We start from the raw sequence: 25,929 nt of genomic DNA, 5'->3' as shown, positions 1-25,929 counted from the left end.
CCTGGGTTGTTTTGATGAAAGGATAAAATAGTATGCCAATGCTGGTGTTTAGTTCAAAAACTGGCACGTAAAATGTCTCAGAAGGCGCTGGTTCTGCAAAACCCTGAATCCCTCACCGCCATTGCCACCGGCTCCGCAACAGCACCGGCTTCCGAGATCCTGTCAGACCTAGTCTCTTTTAGCCCAACGCGGATCCCTCCGCGCTTGCGTCACTTCCGGGAGAAACTGCCGCTTCCTTAAATGCCCGGATGCAACTGTCATGTCCGTCCATCAGTGAAGGCCCGCAGTGGAAATCGAGTCGAGGATTCCAAAAGGCGGCCAGAGCTTGGGGCTTCAGAGTGGGATATTATGGGACAAAAGATGAGTGTTTCGGGCGGCAAGGTCTCCCAAACAGCCTAGGAACTGCGCCTCCGCGCTTCCGGTTAACTTGATGCCAAGTTTTCTAAAGAAGTCTTAGTCTTGTCGGAATGTACTCAAGGGGGTGGTGGGGGCCGAGCCCCCGTTTCCTACCCGGGCCTTCTTTGTGTGCTGGGTTTTTATTCCCGTCACTTCCCGCAGTCCAGTAGCTGGGCGGGCGGTGCAGCAGCCAGCTGGGGAGGAAGGGGGCGGACCGGACTCTAGGATGTAGAGAGGTGGGGCGCGCCGATGGCTCGGGAGCGGTCAAGACTCCAGGGCGCCTCGCTGAGAGCAACCTCGAGCTGTAGTTCGCGGGGCCGTAGCACCGTGACTCGGCGGGCGCCCCACTGTGGCCTGTCCTCTCACCGTGGGGAGCTTAAAGTTGGTCTTTTCATGCTGACCCAACCACACTCCATCATAGTCGGCCCTGCCCTATATCGACTTTGATCATTGAAAATATTTAGGGTGGGTATAGTGCAGTTGGTGATTGTTTTTTCAAAACACGTAAACATAAACTTAATGGTAGTTTTAAGTTTCAGAATTAGTAGGATAAGTTCACGTATTGTCATCTGATTGTTTTAAGGTTTAAATTTGGATGTCAGTGCTTGTGAGAGTTTAACAAAAGCAGTCTTTAGACCTGTTATCTAAAATTTTAAATAACCAGTATGAGAAAATAGGTTAATATTTAAGATGGTAAGAAAGTTGTTGAACTTTGCTCCTGGTCACTTGTCATAATAAAACACGAAGACACCAAAGTTATACCTCAAGACAAGGTATTAACTACCAAGAGCTTCTGAAAATGTAATCATTCAGATATATTAATTTGAATTGTTTTTCCTGCGTGGAGGGTGTCCTATAGGCTTTGTCATCGGGTGAAACGGGAACAAATGTGAGTTGATTCATTAATGATTCCTAGTAGTTAAAATTAGGTCTGGGTGGATAGTAGTTAAAATTAATTTTAAGTGCCACCTGTCTTTTGGATTCAAAATCTCAGTTGAACTGGATTCAGAATTTCAGTTGAAACCACTTTTATTTGCTTGAAATATGTAATGATGAATGCATATATAGAATGTTAACTACTTTCATAGAAACAAAAATGGGGGAACAAATATTTAAAGCAGGTTTATGTAATATAAAACCCACTTCCTTGAAGTCCATTCCAACTCATAGCAACCGTGTGGGACAGAGTAGAACTGCCCCATAGGGCCGCTATGAGTCAGAATCTACTTGACAGCAATGGGTTTGGGTTTTGGTTTAATCTTTATGGAAGCAGATTGCCATATCTTTGTCCCACAGAGTGGCTAGTGGGTTTGAACCACCAACCTTCCTAGTTTGTAGCCCAGCACTTAACCACTGCACCACCAGGGCTCCTCTACACAATATAATGTGTTATAATTTGGACTTTTAATTAAACCTCAATGATTAGAAGAACTGACCCAGAGAGGCTTAAAAACAAAAAAGAAATATATTTACCCACTATGTGAATATCCCAGTGTTTGAACAAAAAATAAAATGCCATTATAAAGCACCTTGGATTTGTTTTCACAATTACCTGTATGTGCAAAGCACTGAGTTGATAATAGATGAGAAAACACTTAAAAAATTAAAGAAAAAAGTAATATATAAATCATGAACACTTATTATTCTCACTCTCTGGTCAAATCACGTACACTTGTGGCACATTTAACCTCTAAAACTTGTGGTTCTTGTACATGCATTAATACATAGAATAGTATTTTAAAGAAACAAAAATAATTTTCTGTTTATACGTTTTCAATCTTTTGTTCCTTGTTTCTATGTTATTTGAGCTTGTGCTTACCGATGCATTTTCACACAGAGCTTTTAATAATTTGATCATCATAGATGGTCTTGATTCTTAATTTTTCTATGATTTTTTGCAGGTAGTTCTACTGGGTTCTTGGCACAGTACCACATGAACATGGACAAAGCCTTGTTAAGGTGGAAATTTTTATTGTATTAACCAGTTCAAACATTTGACTAGTCTATTTAGTTTTCTAGTATTTTAGTCAGATGACTAAAGGTAGGCTTCATATATTCAATATGTATAGGATAATTAATATGTATAGGATAATTAATGATAACTTTAAATTATTTCCTGCCAAAATGTAAACTTTGATCTCAAAGGGTAATATTTATGGAGCACTTGTTGTTGATGTAAGCTGTCAAGTTGATTCCAACTCATAGTGAACCTTTAAGATAGAGTAGAACTGCCCCATAGGGCTTCCTAGGCTGTAAATCTTTATGGGAGGAGATCGCCAGGTCTTTTCTTCTGCAGAGAAGCTGGCAAGTTCCAACCGCCAACCTTTTGGTTAGTAGCCTGGCGCTTGACAATTGTGTCACCAGGGCTCCTTGTGATGAGTAGTGTACATAGATTATCTCACTTAATGCCTACAACTACGCTCTGAGTTACGTGTGTTAAGTCCCTGTTTTACAGATGGGAAAAACTGAGACAGAGTTTGAAGCTCTTTGCCCACAGTCACAAAACTATGTTCTTAACCTACTTATTTTATATGACACCCCTTTCCCTCCATTTAACTGAAATACTTAAGTAGAAGAAGTATGAGAATGGAACTCTAGTCTGGACTAGTCTTACCTAGCCTGCTTTATGACTTAGGGCAATTCATTAAACCTCTTTGAATTTTATTTTCCTCACCTGTAATACACGAACAGTTTGAACTGTTATATTTTTTATTGACTCTGGGATCATCAAGAATCATTACAAGGGTCCCTTCACCCCATCTCAGAGAGTTTCTTCCAATTTCCTGATATGGGCAGTGATAACTCCCATCTCTATTGCTGTCTGGTCTGACCACATTGTAAGATGTGGCTGATTTCAGAGATGTTAAAATGTAAAATAATGTGCATCTTATAATTAATGAAATATAGTAGATGATCTCTGAGCTTTTCAATCCTGATTCTATGACGTGTGACTTCATAACATTTTATTGCTAGATTATGTATTTGCTTTTAATGTTTTTTTTTTTTTTTTTTAATGTAATTGATTCAGATTTAATCCAAATTTAAACCTTAAAATCTTTTTGGTAGTAGAAAATTAGGAACCTTGTCTGTCTTTTTTATTTCTGAATCCCCAGTACCCAGAACAATGCTTGGCATGTAGCATCCCTGTTGTCATCGAGTGGTTTGTGACTCATAGTGACCCTGTAAGAGAGTAGAACTGCCCCATAGGATTTCCAAGGAGCACCTGGTGGATTTGAATTGCTGACCTTTGGTTTAGCAGCCTGAGCTCTTTTAACCACTGCGTCACCAGAGTATGTAGTGAGTGATGAGTAAATGTTTATTGAATTAATTAAGCAAGTCTTGATTTTATATTACAAATGCAACTTTTAAAACAATTGTGTTTGACAACAGAGAACCCCTGAGGGAGCAGGAGAGCGGTGGGATGCAGACCCCAAATTCTCGTAAAAAGACCAGACTTAATGGTCTGACTGAGACTAGAAACACCCCAGTGGTCAAGATCCCAGACTATCTCTTAGCCCGAGACAGGAACCATTCCCAAAGCCAACTCTTCTGACAGGGATTAGACTAGACAATGGGATAGAAAATGATACTGGTGAAGGATGAGCTTCTTGGATCAAGTAGACACATGAGACTGTATTGGCATCTCCTGTCTATAGGGGAGATGAGAGGGCAGAGGGGGTCAGAAGCTGGCCGAATGGACACAAAAGAGAGAGTAGAGGGAAGGAGTGTGCTGTCTCATTAGGGGGAGAGCAATTAGGAGTATATAGCAAGGTGTATATAAATTTTTGTATGAGATACTGACTTGATCTGTAAACTTTCACTTAAAGCACAATAAAAAATGGGAAAAAATTGTGTTCGATTTGAATTCAGTGTAAAATAGTATCAAAAAGTACAAAAAATATTTTGCTATAATTTTTTGCATTCTGAAGTATACTCTTATAAAACAATGGTCTCTCCAAATATCTTTTCTGTTACTCATTGTTGTTGATTGTAATCAAGTATGTGATACATTTTTTTTTTTTGAGGAGGTATAATAGAAATTGGAATGCTGGCAGACAGACTTTTTAACAAGAGATCAAACATTTTATTTTTCAAATAGGCTGAAGTATAGGAAAATGGTTTTGTATACAGTTTTCATTTTAAGAAAAGTTGGAAAATGTCATTTGATATTTTACTAAATTTTATGAATATTCTGAAGATGATTAAGTGTACTATCCTTCTAAATATACAGATACTATGAAGTTTCTGGGTTATAAATGATAAAAATAAACTATAATTGAAAGAAATTTTGAAGCTGTATGAGTGGGCAGGAAAGTGTTCTAGTGTTGGGATGGGCAAGTTCAAGATAATGTAACTAGAGAAATTATCCCAACCATGTTTATAGTATGTCTGACGAGGTCTATAATTTCAGTTAGAACCAGGAAAGGGGCACAGAAATTACTATAGAATTGTGTCTGTTCTCTGGAGATAACCAGTTATACGTTCTCCCGTGGCCAGAAAAGCCAACACTATGTGAGGTATCATCAGGAAGGGGTTTGGGAAAATCAACAAAAAATATCTTACCCTCAAACAACACAGAGGTTTATCTAAACATGGAAATTTTTAGGATACAGGAAACTATTTTATATTCATGATGCGTAGATCCAGAATGTCCAAAATCCCTTCAATTTGTAAATATGACTATATTTATAATTTTCTTCACAGAATTCTGTAAAGCATATATTCCTGTATACCCAACTTTTCAAGACCAACTATAGGAGACCCTGGTGGTGTAGTGGTTAAGAGCTATGGCTGCTAACTCAAAGGCTGGCAGTTCGAACCCACCAGGCACTCTTTGGAAACTCCACAGGGCAGTTCTACTCTGTCCTATAGGGTCGCTATGAGTCGGAGTCGACTTGACGTCAACAGGTTTGATTTTTTTGCTACAGGAGTACTCATTTATATAGCTACTCAAATTTCCTCTACTAAAATAAAATTCTGTGTACCACATGACAGCACACCATTACTGAATGAACACTGACCACTAATTTATCTGAATTTCTGCTATCAGTTTGCTTTCTTTGGAGCACTTTTTCACAAAAACACTGTTTTTATTCCTTCGTAACTTATTGCCTATGCAATCATGACTATAGAATAGTGTTCCTTTCTTTTAATAGTTATTTCTTTGCACAGACTGTATAAATGCATACTTTCCTGAATTCATCAAGCTGAAAGGAAAATAAGACCAAAGACCCACAGGAAATTATTTTATGAGTTCAAATAAAATAATTCATTTTATAAGACTTTCAAAGATTTAAATTTATTATTTAAAGGCCTATTAGTTGAAAGGGTTGGAGAACTAAAGGGGGAGTGATATTTATCATTGAGTTTGGAGCAAATATATTCTTTGATTTCAGTAACTAAAAAATTATTTAAGTTCCTAGTGATTGCCTTGTACCGCCTCAGAATTTTTTGTGTTTAAAACTTTCACCATTTCCACAACTTTTTCTCCCTTTCAGTACACTCTCTTCTCCCTTCCCACCCCCAAAGTGTGGATTTACCCTAGCTGAAATCGTATGATATATTCACTTTGTTTTACATACCTTCCCCTTGTGTTTATGAATTTTTATCAAATATAGATGAATTGAAAAGTTTGACATTTGGAGAGAATGTCAGGAACTCAATAAAATCAGAAAGGGCATATGTATTTGAAAGTAGGATCAGAAGCAAAATTTAAAAACTCTGTTACTATCATGTTATTTACCAACATTAAAGATGAATTTATAAACATTTCATTTTAAACTCTAGGACAAATAAATCCTTGAATGATTTTAGAAAACAAGGAGTGCAAATGGAATGTTACTAATTTGAGACAGCATTGTTGTTTTTAGTATGGTGTATGGAAGGTAGATGATTTTAGAAGTTCACGAACAACTTTATTCTCCTAAGAGGTCTCGGCCATAATTTCTTTTAATATGGTGTATTCAGAAATGTTATCTGACAAGTTGGTGAAAAAATACTACATTTCTTTTCTAATCTTTATTAGAAAGTCATTCTTTATAGTCAAAAGCCTAAATGCTTTATGACCCATTTTCATAGTCAGATTATTCTTTTTTTATGTACCGTCCCTTAATTTGCTAACTGTGAGAACTCTTTCATTTAACAAATAGCGTTTATGAAGTGCCTGCACAGAGTTAAGAGATAGACATGAAAAAAATGACTACATCTTGCCCCCAGCCCTGTAGGTATCTATGTGAAAACGACATTTAAACACATCAGTGCAATGAAGTAAGTCCTGTGCTGTGATGAAAGTATGTACAGGGTAGGGAGAGGACATAAGCGATCCTGCCCAAGGGATAGAGAGCGTGCCAAGGGCTTTAGAAAAGCTGTGGTACCTTGGATAGCCAGGTTCCTTTGAGGAGGCACTCTAAGCAGTTTTGTGGCTGTGTTTGTCAACAGGGGCAGTATTAACATTTTTCACAGGACAATTCATCCTATGCTAACTTATCTCAAGCATTATAAGCTGATTAGCAGCCTTGGCCCTGTGGTCTCTTGCCATCAGCTAGCTTCATTTGGAGCCAGGAGGAGCAATTAGCTTCCTCATTCCCTAATCCTGATCTTATACATTATTACAATTCCCTGCTTCTTTGGTGCTCACACAATCTGACTCTATCACTTTCTGACCCTTTCTGTCCATATCATTCTCGGTCATTCCTTTTCATTCACTGAAGACTTTGGCATGTAGTTTCAGTTTCCCTCCCTTCCCCAAATTCCATCGTTATGCCAGGTGACTGCAGATTCCATGTGAAAAATAGAGAAGGTGGCCTTTGGCTTGTGGGGATTTTTCTTAGAAACACTTTCTGCTTGAAAGATTTCATAGAAAAAACCACATACTGGAGAAAAGTAGTAACGATACAAATTTATGTTCATGACTTTACCTGGCAAGTCTTCTCTGTTTCCTTGGTTAGTTTTCCTATTCTCCACAGGAGCTATTTTAAATTTTTTCCACTTACCTCACACCTTCTCCATTGTGCCTGTCAAGCCCCCTACTCTTTCATTCTCTACAGATTATTTTATCTACCATTTTTACAGAGAAAATAGAAACTTTAAGAAGGAAACTTTCTCGAATTAGTGCCACCACACCTTCAAATGTACTTCACTGGGACCCATTCTTTGTCCTTCCCTTCTTTCACAATGGAAAAGTTGACCCTCTTCTGGCCCAAGGTGCTGGATCCCTTCCTACTCCTGCTTCTTAGGATCTTTACTTCTTAATTATCTATGGCTCCTTCCCATTGACATTTAGGCATTCTCAAGTCTTTTCTATCTTAGAAGAAAAAAAAATGACCTTCTTAGAGTAATTCTGTTTCCGTTCTGTTTCCTGCCTCCCCTTCATAGACATAATTAAAGAATTGTCTCTACCTTCTGTTTCTTACTTTGTACTTCCTATTTATTTTTCACCTGCAATATTATACCCCGACTGTGAAACTACCAGTTTTAAAGATCACCAGCTACCACTTTGTTTTTAAAGCCACTAGGGACTTTTCGGGCCTTATCTTACTTGACCTCTCTTCAACATATGACAGTTTAACCACTCTCTCCTTTCTTGAAATCTTCCTTTCCTTAGACTTCTCCGATACCACTGCTTCCTGGTGTCACATAACTTCTCTGACCATTTCTTCTCGGTATGTTCAAGGGCTTCTCATTCATTCATTCTCTTATTCATATATTTAGTAAGCAAGCATCTTATTACATGCCAGACTGAGAATATGATGCAAATATGCTCCATAAAAATGCACTTCCAAACATATTCAGCATTTCACATATATTTTCAAAGGTTCCACAGACTCCTAAGTACTTGTTTATCACGCATATTAAAAAGCTTTGCCTCAAGGCCTCTGGCCTACTTAGGAGAAGCTTTCCCAGAAACTTTAGAAAATGGCTTCAAGAGACTTAAATCACAAATTAAAAGTAATACCACCACTGCCACCCCCCCCCAAAAAAAAGCCTGTAGAAAGTAAAAATGAAGAGAGGTTTCCCAGAAGAGAGATTTTGCAATCATTGGAAACTTTCTGCAAGATGTTAAGACAAAACCAGTTGCCCCAACCTAACATTTGTGGAAAAGCTTCTGTTCCCCTCCCCAGGCCCCCCCCCCCCCGCCCCGTCCCTTGTCCTTGATTGGTGTCACAGAATAAAATTCAGGGAAGAGATGTTTCCTGGTAAAGGGAAAAAATGAAATGATAGAGCTGGTATCTTTACTTTGAGATTAGCTTGAGTACAGCTCTAGTTTCTCCTGTGGTTCAAATGAATATGTCAACTTTCGAGAAGAGGGGCAGAGAAAAGGCAGGGTAATTCCCAACTTGATGAAGTTATTTCTGGTGACGAGAAGGAGAGGGTCTCAGTGTTGATATTTTGTGGTTGCAACTACCAGAATATTGCATTCTGAGTGTTATCCCTTTATGCCATCCATATTCCACCCCCTTTCCAAAGTGGGTGGGTGCTAAGAAGATCCAGCTCTATCTTCCTGATATAGCATGTTTTTTAAAAAAGGATATTCTAGCCAGTGATTCCATATTGTTCTTCCTGTGATCTCTGGAAACAATCAGGGAAAAAACAAAAAATGTTAAGAATCAAGTTTCTTGCGGGGCTTTTGTGTAGGAGATAAAATGTTTGTCAGTTTTTTTTAATCCAGTAAATATTTATTGAGCATCCACTGTGTGCCTAACACTGGGCATGTAATGGTGAGGGGAACAAAAAATGGATAAAGCAGTAAAAACAGACTGGAAAGTAATGCTGAAGGAAGATGATCTGCTTCCCACTTCTCTTAGAAACTGTGCTTTGCTCAGAGCTTTGGTGCTTGAGAATGTCTTTTTGTAGGGTTCTGCAAATGTTATTTGTACCTTGGCTTATAATTGGTGGGAGGAAGTACATAATCATAATTATGACTTTATGAGCTTGAATCTGTTTGTTTATAAAAGTAAATGCAATAGTTGTGTGTGATATTTTTAGAAGCTTCTGGGGATCTTATTTAGTGCAGGTAAAAGAAAGTTGTATTCATCTAGGAGAATGCTTTTCCCCATCCTACTTTTCATGATTCAAATTGGCTATGACTTGAATGGAAGGAAAGGCGAATTCAGTTTTGAACATATTGTAGCCATAGAGTCTCTAGTTACAGCAAATTCAGTCATCTGGTTTTGCTTATCTTAGTGTTTCTTATCTTGGAAACATGACAGCTTGTTTCACCTCTGTATAAATCCTCCAGGACCATTAAAACCTGCCAGATTCTGCAGGAGCACTGTCTTTACTGATTCTTACCAGCTAAGAGGGGGAGAAGGCACTTTTCATTCCATGGGGCCCCATTTGGTCAGCCAAGTAACCTTCTTGGGTAGTACTCCCATCTCAAGGGAATACCTTCTTCAAACTAGCAAGCACTCCCACAGAAAATATATGAATCAGAATCCAATGAATTTTAATAGAAAAACTAAAAAATCACAAATCATGCTTGATTAAGCCACTTCATTTTCTACCCTCCCCCATGCTCCCTCTGTATTTGCTGCTTTAATATATCAAATACAACAGTATGTGATTCTTGCTAATAAAAGTTTATCTTGTTCTTGTGATGTAACAAAATATGTTATTCATGAGTTCTACAAAGAACACCAAGACTTCTGAGTGCCCTGGCATGTGAGTAAGTTTAATACTGACTTACACAGTTTTCACATTCCCATAGAGGAGTAGGGCCACTTTTAAACTTTACCCCAGATTATCTTTTTCCCATGGTCAAAATTAGGCATATGAGCCAACCAAGTGTTTAGCTTACATTTAATCCTTGTACTTAACCAGTGGCTGACAGATTGCCTGAGAGATATACATAAAAGGCACTAGAAAAACATTTGTTGAATGAAGGATAAATGATTGAAAGGGTGGATGAGTAAGCAAAGGTGCTAATGAATCCAAATACATTTTTTCATTAATTTCTAATATAATGTTTCATCATTCTTCAAACAGAAATGGCGTCCATGATGGTACTAATATGTTTTCATGCTAGTAGCACAGAATTGCTCCCCTTCCCAACCTGTGAGATACCAGTTGTTATCCATATTAATAGACACTCTTTACTGTGCATTTAACATGTGCCAGGCACAGTGTGAGGACTCCTGGGGCAATCATATTTGTATTCCCATTAATGCCCATCACAGTACCTGAGACCTAGTAGTTCAGTAGTTTTCTGCTATACTGCCCTAACAGTCATTGCAGGTATGGCTGCTGAGAAGCCAGGTAGTTGAGCTTTGTTTGGTTCCAGGAAAGTAGTAGCTATTATTCAACCTCACCCTTAGAAATGCCCTATCACAACCCACACGCAGATCCACCCCTTCCACAGTCTCATAGATAATTACCATTGCCATTGAGTCAGTTCCGACTCATAATGATGAGTCCCAGCCACTTAATGTCTCTGAAGGCACTCAAGTCTTTGGCAGAAGAAAAGCTGGGTGGTGCCTAGCCCCGCAGGTTTTAACAGGTCTATCTCTAGTCCTTCCATGGTCCTTATACTTAATAAGCAGATCTCTGATCCCTACTTGGATTTTCATTCCCACATAGCCTGCAAAGAGAAAGTTCCCATTGTGAATTACTAAATAGGCCTCCAGATACTAATTAGATTAACCTTAAAAAGTGGCATCACCTTATCTTTTCCTACCCCACAATGAAAAAATCTTCAACAGTGTTGGATTGCCTACAAAATAAATATTAGACACTAATGGCATATATGTATTAAATATATTCATTGTATTATTTTTATAATTTTTAGTATGTCATTTATGTCATATTTTTTATAATAGCTTATGTAATATACCTATGTCAAGCATTGCACCATAATGTTACTTAATTTTGGATGGAGTAGCCAAAATGAGAAAATGTTACGGAAAGAAGGAGGCAAAATTTTCATTATTATGGCAGTGATATGACTATACCTGAAAAACCTAAAGAAATCCGCTAAATTTCATGAAAAACAATAAGTGAATTCAATAAGGTGTCTGGTTATATAATTAACATTTTAAAATAGCTTATTTTTTATAAGAAATTTTGATTCACCTAAATTTTAAATACAGTAACGTATTAATGTATTATTAGTATAATTGAAAACAAATTATGGATTTAAATATAGATCACTCTTTCCTATATACAAATAATAACCTGATAAATATAGTAGAAAAACAAATTCCATTCATAATTGTTATTTAAAAAAAAAAGGGTAAGATATCTAGAAGTAAACTTAATAAGAAATATGCAGATGCAGGACTTACACGGAGAAAACATAAAAATTGTACTGAAGGTCATCAGAGAAGATTTGAAGACCTGAAAACCCGGTGCTGTCGAGTTGATTCTGACTCATAATGACCCTATAGGACAGAGTAGAGCTGCTCCGTAGGGTTTCCAAGGAGCGGCTGGTGGATTTGAACTGTCGACCTTTTGGTTAGCAGCCAAGCTTTTAACCGCTGTGCCACCAGGGCTCCAATTTGAATACATGAAAAGGTGTATCTTTTTTTTGACTCTTGGATAGGAAGATGTCTCCCCAACAATAGAAGAAAGGTTAAAAAAAAAATAACAAATTTGAAACAAAAAGTAGCCAAAGTGATTATTTCTGACTATTTGGAATGCTTTTAAAATAAATAAGATAGAATAACAACTACAGAGAAAAATTGGCAAATGAATGAACAAACATTTAATAGAAGAATTATAAATGGTCAGTAAGCTTACCAGAAGACGCTCAACTATGCTCAGAATTTAAGAATTGCCAATCAGAACAAAAGTAAGACATTTTCCACTTGTTAAATTTACAAAGATGAAAAAGTTTGATAATAATACCCATTGTTGGACATGTTCATTAGAGCATTTTAAAAATCATTTTAAAACATTGAAAATGTTTAAAATATATTCTGTTCAGCAATTTAATACCAATGACATTAACATTAGCAAACAAGACATCTTACGTGATCTTGTAAGCATTGGTGAAAAGGTAGCATATTCTACACTCTTAATGATCTATCTAGATCATTCTTACCAGTTTATATAGAGAAATGCCTGTTCCTTTAATGGCGTTGTAATAGTAAAACACGGTCCCCTATTGATGGATGTTTAAGTTGTTTGCAGTTTTCTGCTCTTACTGTCAGTGAAATAAATGCTTTGTCCGTGTATCATTTCACATATGTGTAATTCTACCTGTAGGATAATTCCTAGTAGTGGAATTTCTGGGCGAAGGATTTTTTGTATTTTAAATTTTGACATATATTGCCAAATCGCTCTTCACAGCACTGGATCTATCAGACACTCTGTCAGTTACAGGAAATGCCTGTTTGTCATGATTCTTACCAACACCTGTGTTACCAAACTTTGAAATGATGTTGTGCACTTTTCTTCAGAGACATGTGTATATCTTTTTTCTGATAACTGCCTGTTGATATCATTCCCTCTTTATATGTTAAGAAAATTAGCCCTTTGTCTGGAGACTGCTTGCAAATATTTGTTCTTAGGTGCCATAGAGTTGATTTTTGATTCATAGCAACAGAGTAGAACTGCCTCATAGGGTTTTCTTGGCTGTAATCTTTATGGAAGCAGATCGCCAGGTCTTTCTCCCACAAAGCCACTGGGTAGGTTTGAACTGCCAGCCACTTTACCCATGTATTTGTCTTTTGACTTTGATTATGGTGGGTTTTGACATGCAGAATTAAAAAAAAAAAATTATATAGTTAAATTGTATTGCTTCTAGATTTCTTATACTTAGAACGTTTTCCAGCTCTTTGAGGTTATAAATAATTCTCCCATGGCTTTTCCTTGATAAGAATTTAAATATTTGAGGTGTGGATCCAATTTATTTTATTTTTCCAGGTGGCTACCCCATTGACCCAACTTAATTTACTGAATAATCCACATTTCGCCCACTGATTTAAGGTATCACCTTTATCACATGTTAAATTTCATATATGTTTAGGTTTATTTTTGGAATTTCTGTTCTGTTTCACTAAGTTGTCTGTCAACTCATTTGTCAATGCCCTACTTCATTGTACACTTATATTTGCAGCAGTACATCGACAGGGAAATACCAGAAATTCAAGCTGGATTCAGAAGAGAACATGGAATGAGGGATATCATTGCTGATGTCAGATGGATCTTGGCTGAAAGCAGAGAATACCAGAAAGATGTTTACCTGTGTTTTATTGAGTATGCAAAGGCATTCAACTGTGAGAATCATAACAAATTATACATAACATTGGGAAGAATGAGAATTCTAGAATACTTAATTGTGCTCATGTGAAACCTGTAGTGAGACCAAGAGGCAGTCGTTGGAACAGAACGAGGGGGTACTGTGTGGTTTAAAATCAGGAAAGGTGTGTGTCAGAGTTGTATCGTTTCACCATACCTATTCAACCTGTATGCTGAGCAAATAATCTGAGAAGCTGGACTTTGTGAAGAAGAACATGGCATCAGGATTGAAGAAAGACACATTAACAACCTACGATATGAACATAATGCAACCTCACTTGCTGAAAGTAAAGAGGAATTGCAGCACACTTACTGATGAAGATCAAGGACTACAGCCTTCAGTGTGAAATACACCTTCACATAAAGAAAATAAAAACCCTCACAGCTGGACCAATAAGCAGCATCATGATAATGGAGAGAAGTTTGAAGTTGTCAAGAATTTAGTTTTACTTGTATCCATAATCAACGTCCATGGAAGCAGCAGCCAGGAAATCAAAAGATGTATTACATTGGGCAAATCTGTTGTAAAAGACCTCTTTAAAGTGTTAAAAGCAAAGATGTCACTTTGAGGACTAAGGTGCACCTGATCCAAGCCATGCTATTATCAGTCACCCCATATGCATGTGAAAGCTGAACAGTGAATAAGGAAGACTGAAGAAGAATTGATGCCTTTGAATTACGGTGTTGGCAAAGAATATTGAATGTATCACGGACTGCCAAAAGAACAATCTACCTTGGAAAAAGTACAGCCAGAATGTTCCTTAAGAGCAAGGATGGAAAGACTTCATCTCACATGCTTTGGATATATTATCAGGAGGGACCAGTCCCTGGAGAAGGACGTCATGCTTGGTAGAGGGTCAGCAGAAGAGAGGAAGACCTTCAACAAGATGGGTTGACATAATGGCTGCAACAGTGGACTCAGACACAACAACGATCCTGGAGATGGCGCAGGACCGGAAAATGTTTCATTGTGTTGTGTTGTTGTTGTTAGGTGCCGTCGAGTTTGTTCCGACTCATAGCAACCCTATGCACAACAGAACGAAACACTGCCCAGTCCTGAGCCAGCCTTACAATTGTTGTTATGCTTGAGCTCATTGTTGGAGCCACTGTGTCAGTCATCTCGTTGAGGCTCTTCCTCTTTTCCGTTGACCCTGTACTCTGCCAAGCATGATATCCTTCTCCAGGGACTGATCCCTCCTGACAACATGTCCAAAGTATGTAAGACGCAGTCTCATCATCCTTGCCTCTGAGGAGCATTCTGGCTGTACTTCTTCCAAGACAGATTTGTTTGTTCTTTTGGCAGTCCATGGTATATTCAATATTCTTCGCCAACACCACAATTCAAAGGTGTCAACTCTTCTTCGGTCTTCCTTATTCATTGTCCAGCTTTCACATGCATATGATGTGATTGAAAATACCACAGCTTGGGTCAGGCTCACCTTAGTCTTCGGGGTGGCATCTTTGCTCTTCAACACTTTGAAGAGGTCCTTTGCAGCAGATTTACCGAATGCAATGTGTCTTTTGATTTGACTGCTGCTTCCATGGCTGTTGATCATGCAGCCAAGTAGAATGAAATCCTTGACAACTTCAATCTTTTCTCCGTTTATCATGATGTTGCTCATTGGTCCGGTTGTGAGGATTTTTGTTTTCTTTATGTTAACGTGTAATCCATACTGAAGGCTGTGGTCTTTGATCTTCATTAGTAAGTGCTTCAAGTCCTGTTCACTTTCAGCAAGCAAGGTTGTGTCATGTGCATAAGGCAGGTTGTTAATGAATCTTTCTCCAATCCTGATGCCCCATTCTTCTTCATATAGTCCATCTTCGCGTATTATTTGTTCAGCATACAGATTGAATAGGTATGGTGAAAGAATACAACCCTGACGCACAGCTTTCCTGACTTTAAACCAATCATTATCCCCTTGTTCTGTCCAAACAACCACCTGTTGATCTATGTAAAGGTTCCTCATGAGCACAATTAAGTGTTCTGAAATTCCCATTCTTCGCAACGTTATCCATAGTTTGTTATGATCCACACAGTCAAATGCCTTTGCATAGTCAATAAAACTCAGGTAAACATCCTTCAGGTATTCTCTGCTTTCAGCCAGGATCCATCTGACATCAGCAATGATATCGCTGGTTCCACGTCCTCTTCTGAAACCGGCCCGAATTTCTGGCATTGTGTTGTACGTAGGGTCATTTTGATTTGCAACCTATTCAATGACACCTGACAACAATATATTTTATTATGTAACAGGGCTAATCTCCCCTCGTTAATCTTTTTCAGTAATTTCCTTATTACTCTGGATTATTTAGTTCATTTTTGAAAGTCAGTTTGGGAGATTTTGTTAAATTTATAAATTAAGGAGAATTGACATCTTTATGATGTTGACACTTCTGTCCAAGAACATGTTGTGCCTTTCCATTTGTTCAAGTGTTCTTTTGTGTCATTCAAGAGTATTTTACAGTTTCTTCATATAGATCTTGCACATTTCTTATGTTTATTGCTAGGTATTTTATCCTCTTTTGGTAACCATTATAACGGTATGTTGTTGCTGTTAGGTGTTAGGTATATCTTACACTAATTCTAATGGCAGTTGTTTATATGTGTGAAAGCTAGTATGTGTACCCAGCTAATTACTGAATTCTCTTTGTCTGCAATAGTTTTTAAATTGATTATACAGGTTGCAATCATATCTGCAAATAATGGTAACTTTATCTCCTCTTTTCCAATTTTTAAACCTCTAGTTTCTTTTCTCTTGCCTAATTGCATTGCTGGTACTTTCAGAACGGTGTTAAATAATAGGGGTGATATCCTTATCTCGTTCTTGGCTTTAATGGGAATGTTTCTAGTGTTGTGCAGTTCAATATCACAGCCACTAGCCACATGTGCCTTTTAAATTGAAATTTAATTAACTAAAATGAAATATAATTAAAACTTCTGTCTCTCAGTTGCACTAGCCTCATTGTCATGGATTGAATTATGTCCCCCAAAAGATGTGTATATCAACTTGGTTAGGCCATGATTCCAAGGATTCTGCGGTTGTCCACCATTTTGTGATTGTAATTTTATGTTAAAGAGGATTAGGGTGGGATTGTAACACCCTTACTAGGTCACATCCCTGATCCAATGTAAATAAAGGGAGTTTCCCTGGGGTGTGACCTATACCACCTTTTATCTTTCAAGAGATGAAAGGGAAGGAAGCAGAGAGTTGGGAACCTCATACCACCAACAAAGCTGCTCAGGGAGCAGAGCGTGTCCCTTGAACCTGAGGTTCCTGCACTGAGATGCTCCCATACCAGGGGAAGCCTGATGACAGGGACCCTCTCCAGATCCGACAGAGAGAGGAAGTCTTCCCCTGGAGCAGGCAGCTGAATTCGGACTTCTAGCCTATTAGAATGTGAGAGAATAAACTTCTCTTTGTTAAAGCTGTCCACTTGAGGTATTTCTGTTAAAGCAGCACTAGATGACTAAAACACTCATTTAAGAGCTCAGTAGTTACACGTGACTAATGGCTACAGTATTGGACAATGCAGATTATAGAACACTACCTTTATCACGGAAAGTACTTTTAGACAGCACTATTCTAGTATATCAGCATTAAGCATGATGCTGGCTTTAGGATTGCTATGGATTTATTTTTCTTTTTTAATTAAAAAAAACAACAAAAACCTGGTGGTGTAGTGATTAAGAGCTATGGCTGCTAACCAAAAGGTCGGCACTTCGAATCCACCAGGCGTTCCTTGGAAACCCTAGGGGGCAGTTCTACTCTGTCCTTTAGGGTCACTATGAGTCAGAATCAACTCGACAGCAACGTTTTTTTTTTTAAATTTTACACATTTTGTTGTTGTTAAGAATATATATAGCAAGACATACACCAATTCACAGTTTCTATGTGTATATTTCAGTGACACTGATTACATTCTTCGAGTTGTGCAACCATTCTCACCCTCCTTTTCTGAGTTGTTTCTCCCAGATTAACATAAACTCACTGTCTCCTAAGGTTCCTGTTTAATCTTTTGAGTTGCTGTCGTCGCTTTGATCCCATATAGTTCTTAAAAGAGCATAATGCTGAAGGCAGACTTTTTTTTACTAGTTAGCTAAACTATTGTTTGGTTTTAAGAAGACTTTAGGGAATATTTTTGGTTTAAGATTTAAAGATTATCTCAGGGCAATAGTTTCAGGGTCTGGAGTCCAGAGAATTTAAAATTCTGTTTTTCATTTCCTCCTTTTGATCAGGATTATTCTATAGAATCTTTGATTAAAATATTTGGTATTAGTAGCCGGGCACCATCCAGTTCTTCTGATCTCATGACAAAGGAGGCAGTTGTTCATGGAGGCAATTAGCCACACATTCCATTTCCTCCTTCTATTCCTGACTCTCCTTCCTCTGTTGCTCCAGATGAATAGAGACCAACTGTTGTGCCTTGGATTGCCACTTGAAAGCTTTTACGACACCAGGAACTACACAACAAAGACACATTATTAGGCCAATTAACTGGGATGCAGCCTCAGCAGCAACTTTTATTTTTTTTTGTCAATGTTGGAAATACATCTGTCACACAATTTTTGCCAATTCAGCTTTCTACAGGTGTACAACTTATTGACAATGGTTATAATATGCGTATATTTTTTCAGTGTTAAGGAAGCACCCATCTATTCCTTTATTACCAAGTTTTTCCTATGAAAAATTGATTTTGAATTTTATTAAATCCCCTTTCAGCATCTAGGGGGATGATCATTGTTTTTTTCCCTCCTTAGTTCTATCAATATGCTCAAATGTATTAATATATTTTCTAAAACTACTCAGCTGTCTGCATTCCTGGAATAAGCCCTACCTGGCCATAATTTATTATTCTTCCAATGTGCTGCCTTGATTTTATTTGCTATTATTTTATTTAATAGTTTTGTGTATTGATGGGTGAGACTGGTTTGTATTTTCCTTTTTTTTTTTTGTGTAGGCTTTAAGGATTAGATATCACAGTTAAGCTTATTTCATAAAAAAATATTTAGAAACTTTTTATAGTCTCCAATTTTAAATATCATTGGAATTATTCTTTAAAGTTTTTGTAGAATTAAATTTCTCTTTGAAATTGTCTGGGCCCGGTGCTTGCTGAGACAGCAATTATGGTCATTTATATTTTCCTAGAAATGCATTCACTTCATCTGGGTATTCAAATTTTTGTTAGCATAGAGTTATTCAAAATAGGCCTTCTGATGTTTAATTTCCTCTGTTTTAATGGTTGTTTTCTTTTCTTAAGTTTGTAATCTTTCCTTTTTTTCCCTTGATTTAGGTAATGGTCTACCTATTTTTGTTGATTTTTCAAAGAACCAGCTTATGTATATTATTTCTTTTATAAATTTTTTTTTTTTTTTATAATTCATTATTTTCTGCTTTTCTTTTATTTTTGTTTGGTTTACTTATTGTTCTTTAACTTTTTTCAGTGGAGTGTTAATTTTCTTGAGCACAGCTTTTAGTTTTACCTTAGAGTTCCCGATGTACAGAATTTTCATTATAACGATTTTCTAGATACTTCGAAATTTCAGTGTGAATTTCATATTTGACCCAAGGTTTGTTTGAGAATTTTTTGGGGGGTCCTATTATGTATTTCTTTTTATTTATATATTTATTTTCCTCTCTTTTTTTAAATTGTGCTTTGAGTGGAAAGTTTATAGCTCAAGTTAGTTTCTCATTCAAAAATTTATACACACATTGTTATGTGATCCTAGTTGCTATCCCTGTAATATGTCAGCACACTCCTCCTTTCTTCCCTGGATTTCCCATGTCCATTCAACCAGGTCTTGTCCCTTTCTGCCTTATCATCTTGCCTCCGGACAGGAGCTGCCCATTTAGTCTCATGTATCTGCTTGAACTAAGAAGCACACTCTTCACGAGTATCATTTTATGTCTTATAATCTAGTCTAATCTTTGAAGAGTTGGCTTCGGGAATGGTTTTAATTCTGGGTTAACAGAGAGATTGGGAGCCATGTCTTCTGGGGTTCCTCCAGTCTCAGATTATCAAGATTGGTCTTTTTACTAGAATTTGAGTTCTACACCACACTTTTTTCCTGCTCTGTCAGGGACTCTCTGTTGTGTTCCCTGTCAGGACAGTCATTGGTGGTAGCTGGGCAGCATCTAGTTCTTCTGGTCTCAGGCTGATGGAGTCTCTGGTTTATGTGGCCCCTTTTGTCTCTTGGGTAATATTTTCCTTGTGTCTTTGATGTTCTTCATTCTCCTTTGCTCCAGGTGGGTTGGGACCAATTGATGCATCTTAGATGGCCTCTTGGTAGCTTTTAAGACCCCAGATGCCACTCACGAAAGTGGAATGCAGAACATTTTCTTAATAAACTTTGCTATGCCAATTGATCTAGCTGTCCCCTGAAACCATGGTCTCCAGACCCCTGCCCCTGCTACTCTGTCCGCTGAGGTGTTTGGTTGTATTCAGGGATGTTCTTAGCTTTCAGTTTAGTCCAGTTGTGCAGACTTTCCCGGTATCGTGTGTTGTCCTTCCCTTCACCTAAGATGATTCTTGTTTACTATCTAATTAATGAGCACCCCTCTCCCTCCCTCCCCACCCTTGTAACCATCAAAGAATGTTTTCTTCTGTGTTTAAACATTTTCTTGAGTTCTTACAATAGTGGCCTCATACAGTAATTGTCCTTTTGCGACAAATTTCACTCAGCATAATGCCTTGCAGATTCATCCGTGTTGTGAGATGTTTCACGAGTTCATCATTGTTCTTTAGTATTCCATTGTGTGAATACACCATAATTTGCTTATCCATTCATCCATTGATGGGCACCTAGGTTGTTTCCGCCTTTTTGCTATTGTGAACAGTGCTGCAGTGAACATGGTGTGCACATATCTATTCATGTGATGGCTCTTATTTCTCTAGGATATATCCTAAGGAGTGGGATTGCTACATTGTGTGGTACTTCTATTTCTAGTTTTTTAAGGAAGTGCCAAATCCGTTTCCAAAGTGGTTGTACCATTTTACATTCCCAGCAGCAGTGTGTAAGTGTTCCAGTCTCTCCACAACCTCCCTATATGTATTATTTTCTGTTTTTTGGATTAATGCTAGCCTTGTTGAGGTGAGATGGTATCTCTTTGTAGTTTTGATTTGCATTTCTCTAATGGCTAATGATGATGAGCATTTCCTCATGTATCTGTTAGCTGCCCGAATGTCTTCTTTGGTGAAGTGTCTGTTCATATCCTTTGCCCATTTTTTAATTGGTTTATTTGGCTTTTTGTTGTTGAGGTTTTGCAGTATCTTATAGATTTTAGAGGTTAGATCCTGATCAGATATGTCATAACCAAAATTTTTTTTCCCAGTCTGTAGGTTGTCTTTTTATTCTTTCGATGAGCATAAGTGTTTGATTTTTTAGGAGCTCCCAGTTATCTAGTTTCTCTTCTGGTGTTTGTGCGTTGTTAGTAGTGTTTTCTATTCTGTTTATACCATGTATAGGGCTCCTAGCTTTTTCTCTATTTTTTCTTTCACAATCTTTATTGTTTTAGATTTTATATTTAGGTCTCTGATCCATTTTGAGTTAGTTTTTGTGCATGGTGTGAGGTATGGGTCTTGTTTCATTTTTCTGCAGATGGATATCCAGTTATGCCAGCACCATTTGTTAAGGAGACTGTCTTTTCTCCAATTAATGGACTTTGGGCCTTTGTCAAATATCAGCTGCTCATAGGTAGATGAATTTATGCCTGGATTCTCAATTCTGTTCCATTGGTCTGTGTATCTGTTGTTGTACCAGTGCCAAGCTGTTTTGACTACCGTGGCGATATAATACATTCTAAAATCAGGTAGTGTGAGACCTCCCCACTTTGTTTTCTTCTTCAGTAATGCTTTACTTATCTGGGGCCTTTTCCCTTTCCAAATGAAGTTGACCATTTGTTTCTCCAGCTCATTAAAAAGTGTCATGGGAATTTGGATCGCATTGTATCTGTAGATGGCCTTGGGTAAAATTAACATTTTTACAATGTTGAGTCTTCCTATCCATGAGCAAGGTGTGTTTTTCCACTTACGTCTCTTTTGGTTTCTTGCATTAGTATTGTGTAGTTTTTTTGTACACGTCTTTTATGTTGCTGGTTAGATTTATATATTCCTTTTTAATTGTATTTTAAAATTAATATTTTGTTGTGTTTTCTGGGGAAAGTTTACATAGTAAACACAGTTTGACAATTTCTGTAAATTTTTCAGTGACATTATATTTTTCACAATGTGTCAACATTTTCTTTGTGTTGTTTCCAGTGTTCTAATTTTTAATTGCATTTTGATGAGTGTATGTTTTCCTACATTAATTATACTTTTTGAAATTTATTGCCATTTTCTTTGTGGATTAATATATAGTCAAACTTTGCCGAAGTTCACATTAGTTTGATATTATCAAAGAAAAACTCAGAGAGATACAGTTAATTATTAGCACACTATTGTGCACAAGGGAAACCAGTAATAGATTGATTCATCTAACAAAGGCAAAAATTAGAGCGTTTTGCAGTTTGGAAACCATGTATTTTGATTTCCTTGGGTGAGCTGCAGATTAGCTAGCAGCTGGCCAAAAGGACCAATTAGGGTATTCTGATCTTAAGCACCTAGATAGATCAACAAAGAGAACAATTTCAGTTGGCTAAGGACTTGCCAAGGAGTCCTCATGGTGCAGTGGTTAAGCACTCAGCTGCTAACCAAAAGGTTAACAGTTTGAACCCAGCAGTTGGTCTGTGGGAAGAAGATGTGGCAGTCTACTTTCTAAAGCCTTGAAAACCCTATGGGGCAGTTCTACTCGTCCTGTAGGGTTGTTATGAGTTGGAATTGACTCAGTGGCAATGGGTTTGGTTTTGGTTTGGAAGGACTGGCTGGAAGGCTATGAGAGTTTCATTGTGGCATGTGTGACGGGCTGTCTCCGTATGTCTCTCAGCATCATTTGTTATCACCATCTTAGTTATGCCAAGCCAGAACAATTTCCCTTCTCAGAATTTCTCAGTGTACGTCAATTTGATCTACCATAATGATACGTCAGTAAGACTTTTTTATATCCTTCCTTATTTTTTAAAAAATTCCTGTTCTGCCATGGACAGAGAGATGAATTAGTTTTCTACTACCTATGTATTTATTTCTCCTTTGACCCCTTATAGTTTTTGCTTAATGTTGTATCTAGGTTATTTGATCCACAGTTATTCCTAAGTGTTCATCTTTATTCTGAATTGTAACCTTTAGTATTATAAATTTTTTTTTTTTTTGTCTTGTTTAATTGGCCTGAATTGAGCCTTCTCTGTTATTAACACCTTGATCTTCGGCTTTTTTTTTTTTTAATTCTGTTGGTATCTCTTTACTCATTCTTCTATTTTTGACCTTCCAGAATCATTTTATGTATAAGTCTTTTATACTGCACAGATTTTAGTTTTGCAGTATGAAGTTCTTTTCCCTTAATACTTGAGGTTAGCCCATTTACTTTCATTGATTTGATGTTTGGCTTTAGTTCTGCGTATTACATTATTACATTACAATGCTTTCTGTATTTGTACCTTTTAAAAACATTTCACTAAGTGAGCCATTTGCTTTGTTTTCTGTGTGCATTTCTTCCAATAATTAGAAAGGTTTGCATTTGTTTCTATAGTTAACCTTTCTAATATCCTGATTGTATAGTGCTCTCCATTCTCTATTTATTTAGCCAGTATCCCGTTGTCTATAATTCCCTTGTATAAGTAATACAGAATTAGTAATTTTCTTCCCTTTATTCCATCACCCACTTTTATTAATTCTATTTTTCTTAGTGTTTACCTTTGTACTATTAAATATCCACATACTTCCATTAACTTAATTTGCGATTATTGTATAAAGCTTCCTGACTCACATTCCCTCCTGCCAACTTGCCTTGCATTCTGTTAGATCATTCTTCCTAAAATCACTTGAATCATATCACAAATCATCAGAGGTATCTCTGAGCTCCTAAAAGTCTACATTCTCTTCTGGCTTTCAGGTCAACCCAACCTCATTTTATCCACTCAGCCTTATTTCCTCCATGACTTTTCAGTGAGTTTGTCCTCACTGTTCAACAGTTGAGCTGAGTGTAGGGCTGTCTGCTTTGTGCCATCATTAGAGTTGATGATCCCCACCTGCAGACTGCTTTGGTCTCGTTGGAGCATTTCCCTTCTTTCTACATGCAGGTCTCAAGTCTCAGATGTGTGAAACCTGGTAAATGACTGAGAAACTTGTTAGAGCCTCAGAAACTTTTGAGAATAGGAAGGTACCTTAGAAGTCATCTAGTGTGATTTACACCCAGGCTCAAGGATTACTTCTGTCCCATTCCTGGTCAAGTCAGCTGGTCTGTTAGTGACTAGCAACTCATACTCTCAAAGTAGCACTGCTCTGTTAGTAACATTCTGGCTTGTTCACTGAAACGTGAGAAACTTCTGACCACTGATTTAATTTTGCCCTTTGGAGTAACATGACATCCTTTCACATCCGAGAAGACACGCAGCTTGCCTTCCCTTAATCTCCCTCAGATGAAAACCTCACCAGATCCTTCAGTTGTTTCACATGTAACAAGATTTCTAGACCCATTAACCAGCTTGTGGCCACATGAGTATCAGCATCCATCTTAAAAACTTTATTTAAAAAAAAGATAAATTCTATCTAAAAACAAACAAACCTGTTGCCATGGAGTCGATCCCAACTCATAGCAACCCTGTGGGACAGAGTAGAACAGCCCCATTGGGTTTCCAAGGTGTGGCTGGTGGATTTGAACTGCCAAACTTTTGGTGAAGCCACTGAGCTCTTAACCACTGCTCCACCAGGGCTCCAAGCTTTATCTAAACGAAGAACCAAACCCATTGCCTTTGACTCAGTTCTGACTGGTAGCAGATACAAGAGAATGGCCCTCACCATTTTAAATCATGGATGCCTTTGACAAAAACTTTATGGACAGAGGAAAATATTTACATATAAATTACAAACCATGTCAGGGGTTCATGGATTCCAGGTTAAGGACACCTATAGTTTAGGATGGGGATGCTAACTGTACAAGGAGAGGAAAGCAGAGGGTGTTTTGGGAGCAAACATAAAGGGCAACAGTGGAGCAGGGGTGGGGAGGGTAGCAGCAAGTATTCCTTCCCATAGGAAGCCTGAGCCTGGTCTTGATGCTGCAAAACCAACTGTACTTGATGTTCTTTTTAAAAATGTAAGGGATTTTTAAAATGAGCTGTTGAGTGATCAGGAAACTAACACAATACTCAGCTCCAAATTCTCCATCATTCTAATTGCTTCAAGTGTGGTAGTTATTTTTATCAAGCTAGATGTAAACTGCTTGAGGCTGGGAAGGCAAGTCTTTTCACTAAGTGCTTGAGAAGCACTGCTGTTGATTACAAACTTATTATGTGGGATTCAGAATCACCTCAACACAAAGCTATCTGGCCCGGTTTGGAATGCTTGTTCCTAACTTTTCCTTAAATTCATCCCTAAAAAACACTGCATATTAACTTGAGGTCTGTTGCTAAACCCTGGCACTGTGACTAGCAAGTGACAACACACCGGACTAATTTTAGAAATGCTTTTGAGATGTAATTCCTAACCCACATGTACAAACCTGTTAAATTTTACTCTGCATGACAAATTCTATTTGCTAAATTTTAAAGATGAATTAAGTAGTAAATGATACTTATATTTAGGTAGGCAGACCATTATCAGTCACCATTGACTGTTTCCTCTCAGATCCTTGATTCTTTACTGTGCCCCTACTTTTGAAAACAGACATCAGTTATTCTGAAGCTTGCATTATTAATAAATTGGAATCTGCAGTTGCTGATTTTAAGCTCAAAGGGCAACAGCTGTGTCCAATATACTTTTGTGGAATTGATGCTCAGTATAGAATACATAATGAATGGGCAAATGTTTCCCAATATTAGTTATATTCTACCTCTGGGTGGTTCTTAAAATTCTATGGGAAAAAACTGTATGGAATCATACAATTATGATTCCAAGTCTGACTTACATGATGACTTGGCTCAATGAAGCTGCAAATATATGTCAAGTTTATCTTGAAAACAAAACATCAAAACCATTTTACTGAAAACTAATTTTATTTTAAAATCAAGTGCATAGCACTCATCTAATTCCATTGGTGTAGACTTTAGCACCATACTTGCTATTTGCAATTAATGTAACACAGATACATTTTGGTTTGCAGTTTGTACTTGAGTAGTGTTTATTTAGTGGACTTTGGTAAAGCCCTTTATACATATTAATTTGTTCACAGTACACATTTGATGATGGTCCAGTAATCTCAAAACAAAACAA

At 37.5% G+C, this 25,929-nt stretch overlaps 1 long non-coding RNA gene across 2 annotated transcripts in view; it reads left to right on the top strand.

Annotated features, from left to right (window-relative positions):
- Window positions 1-241: 241 nt before the first annotated feature.
- Window positions 242-25,929, top strand: part of LOC126059584 (uncharacterized) — a 35,447-nt gene continuing 9,759 nt past the window's right edge. Inside the window, exons 1-2 of one of the 2 annotated variants that reach the window (XR_007513456.1) lie at window positions 242-861; window positions 2,298-2,355. This is a non-coding gene — a long non-coding RNA (uncharacterized LOC126059584). Of the gene's footprint in view, window positions 1,286-2,297; window positions 2,356-25,929 lie in introns of both variants that reach the window. The other variant, XR_007513455.1, reaches the window with a different exon arrangement.

The sequence above is a fragment of the Elephas maximus genome, chromosome 16 (assembly GCF_024166365.1).
Source record: "Elephas maximus indicus isolate mEleMax1 chromosome 16, mEleMax1 primary haplotype, whole genome shotgun sequence".
In the NCBI taxonomy this organism is placed as follows: domain Eukaryota; kingdom Metazoa; phylum Chordata; class Mammalia; order Proboscidea; family Elephantidae; genus Elephas; species Elephas maximus.
Note: the sequence above shows the minus strand (reverse complement) of the source record. Positions and strands in the feature narration are given on the sequence as shown.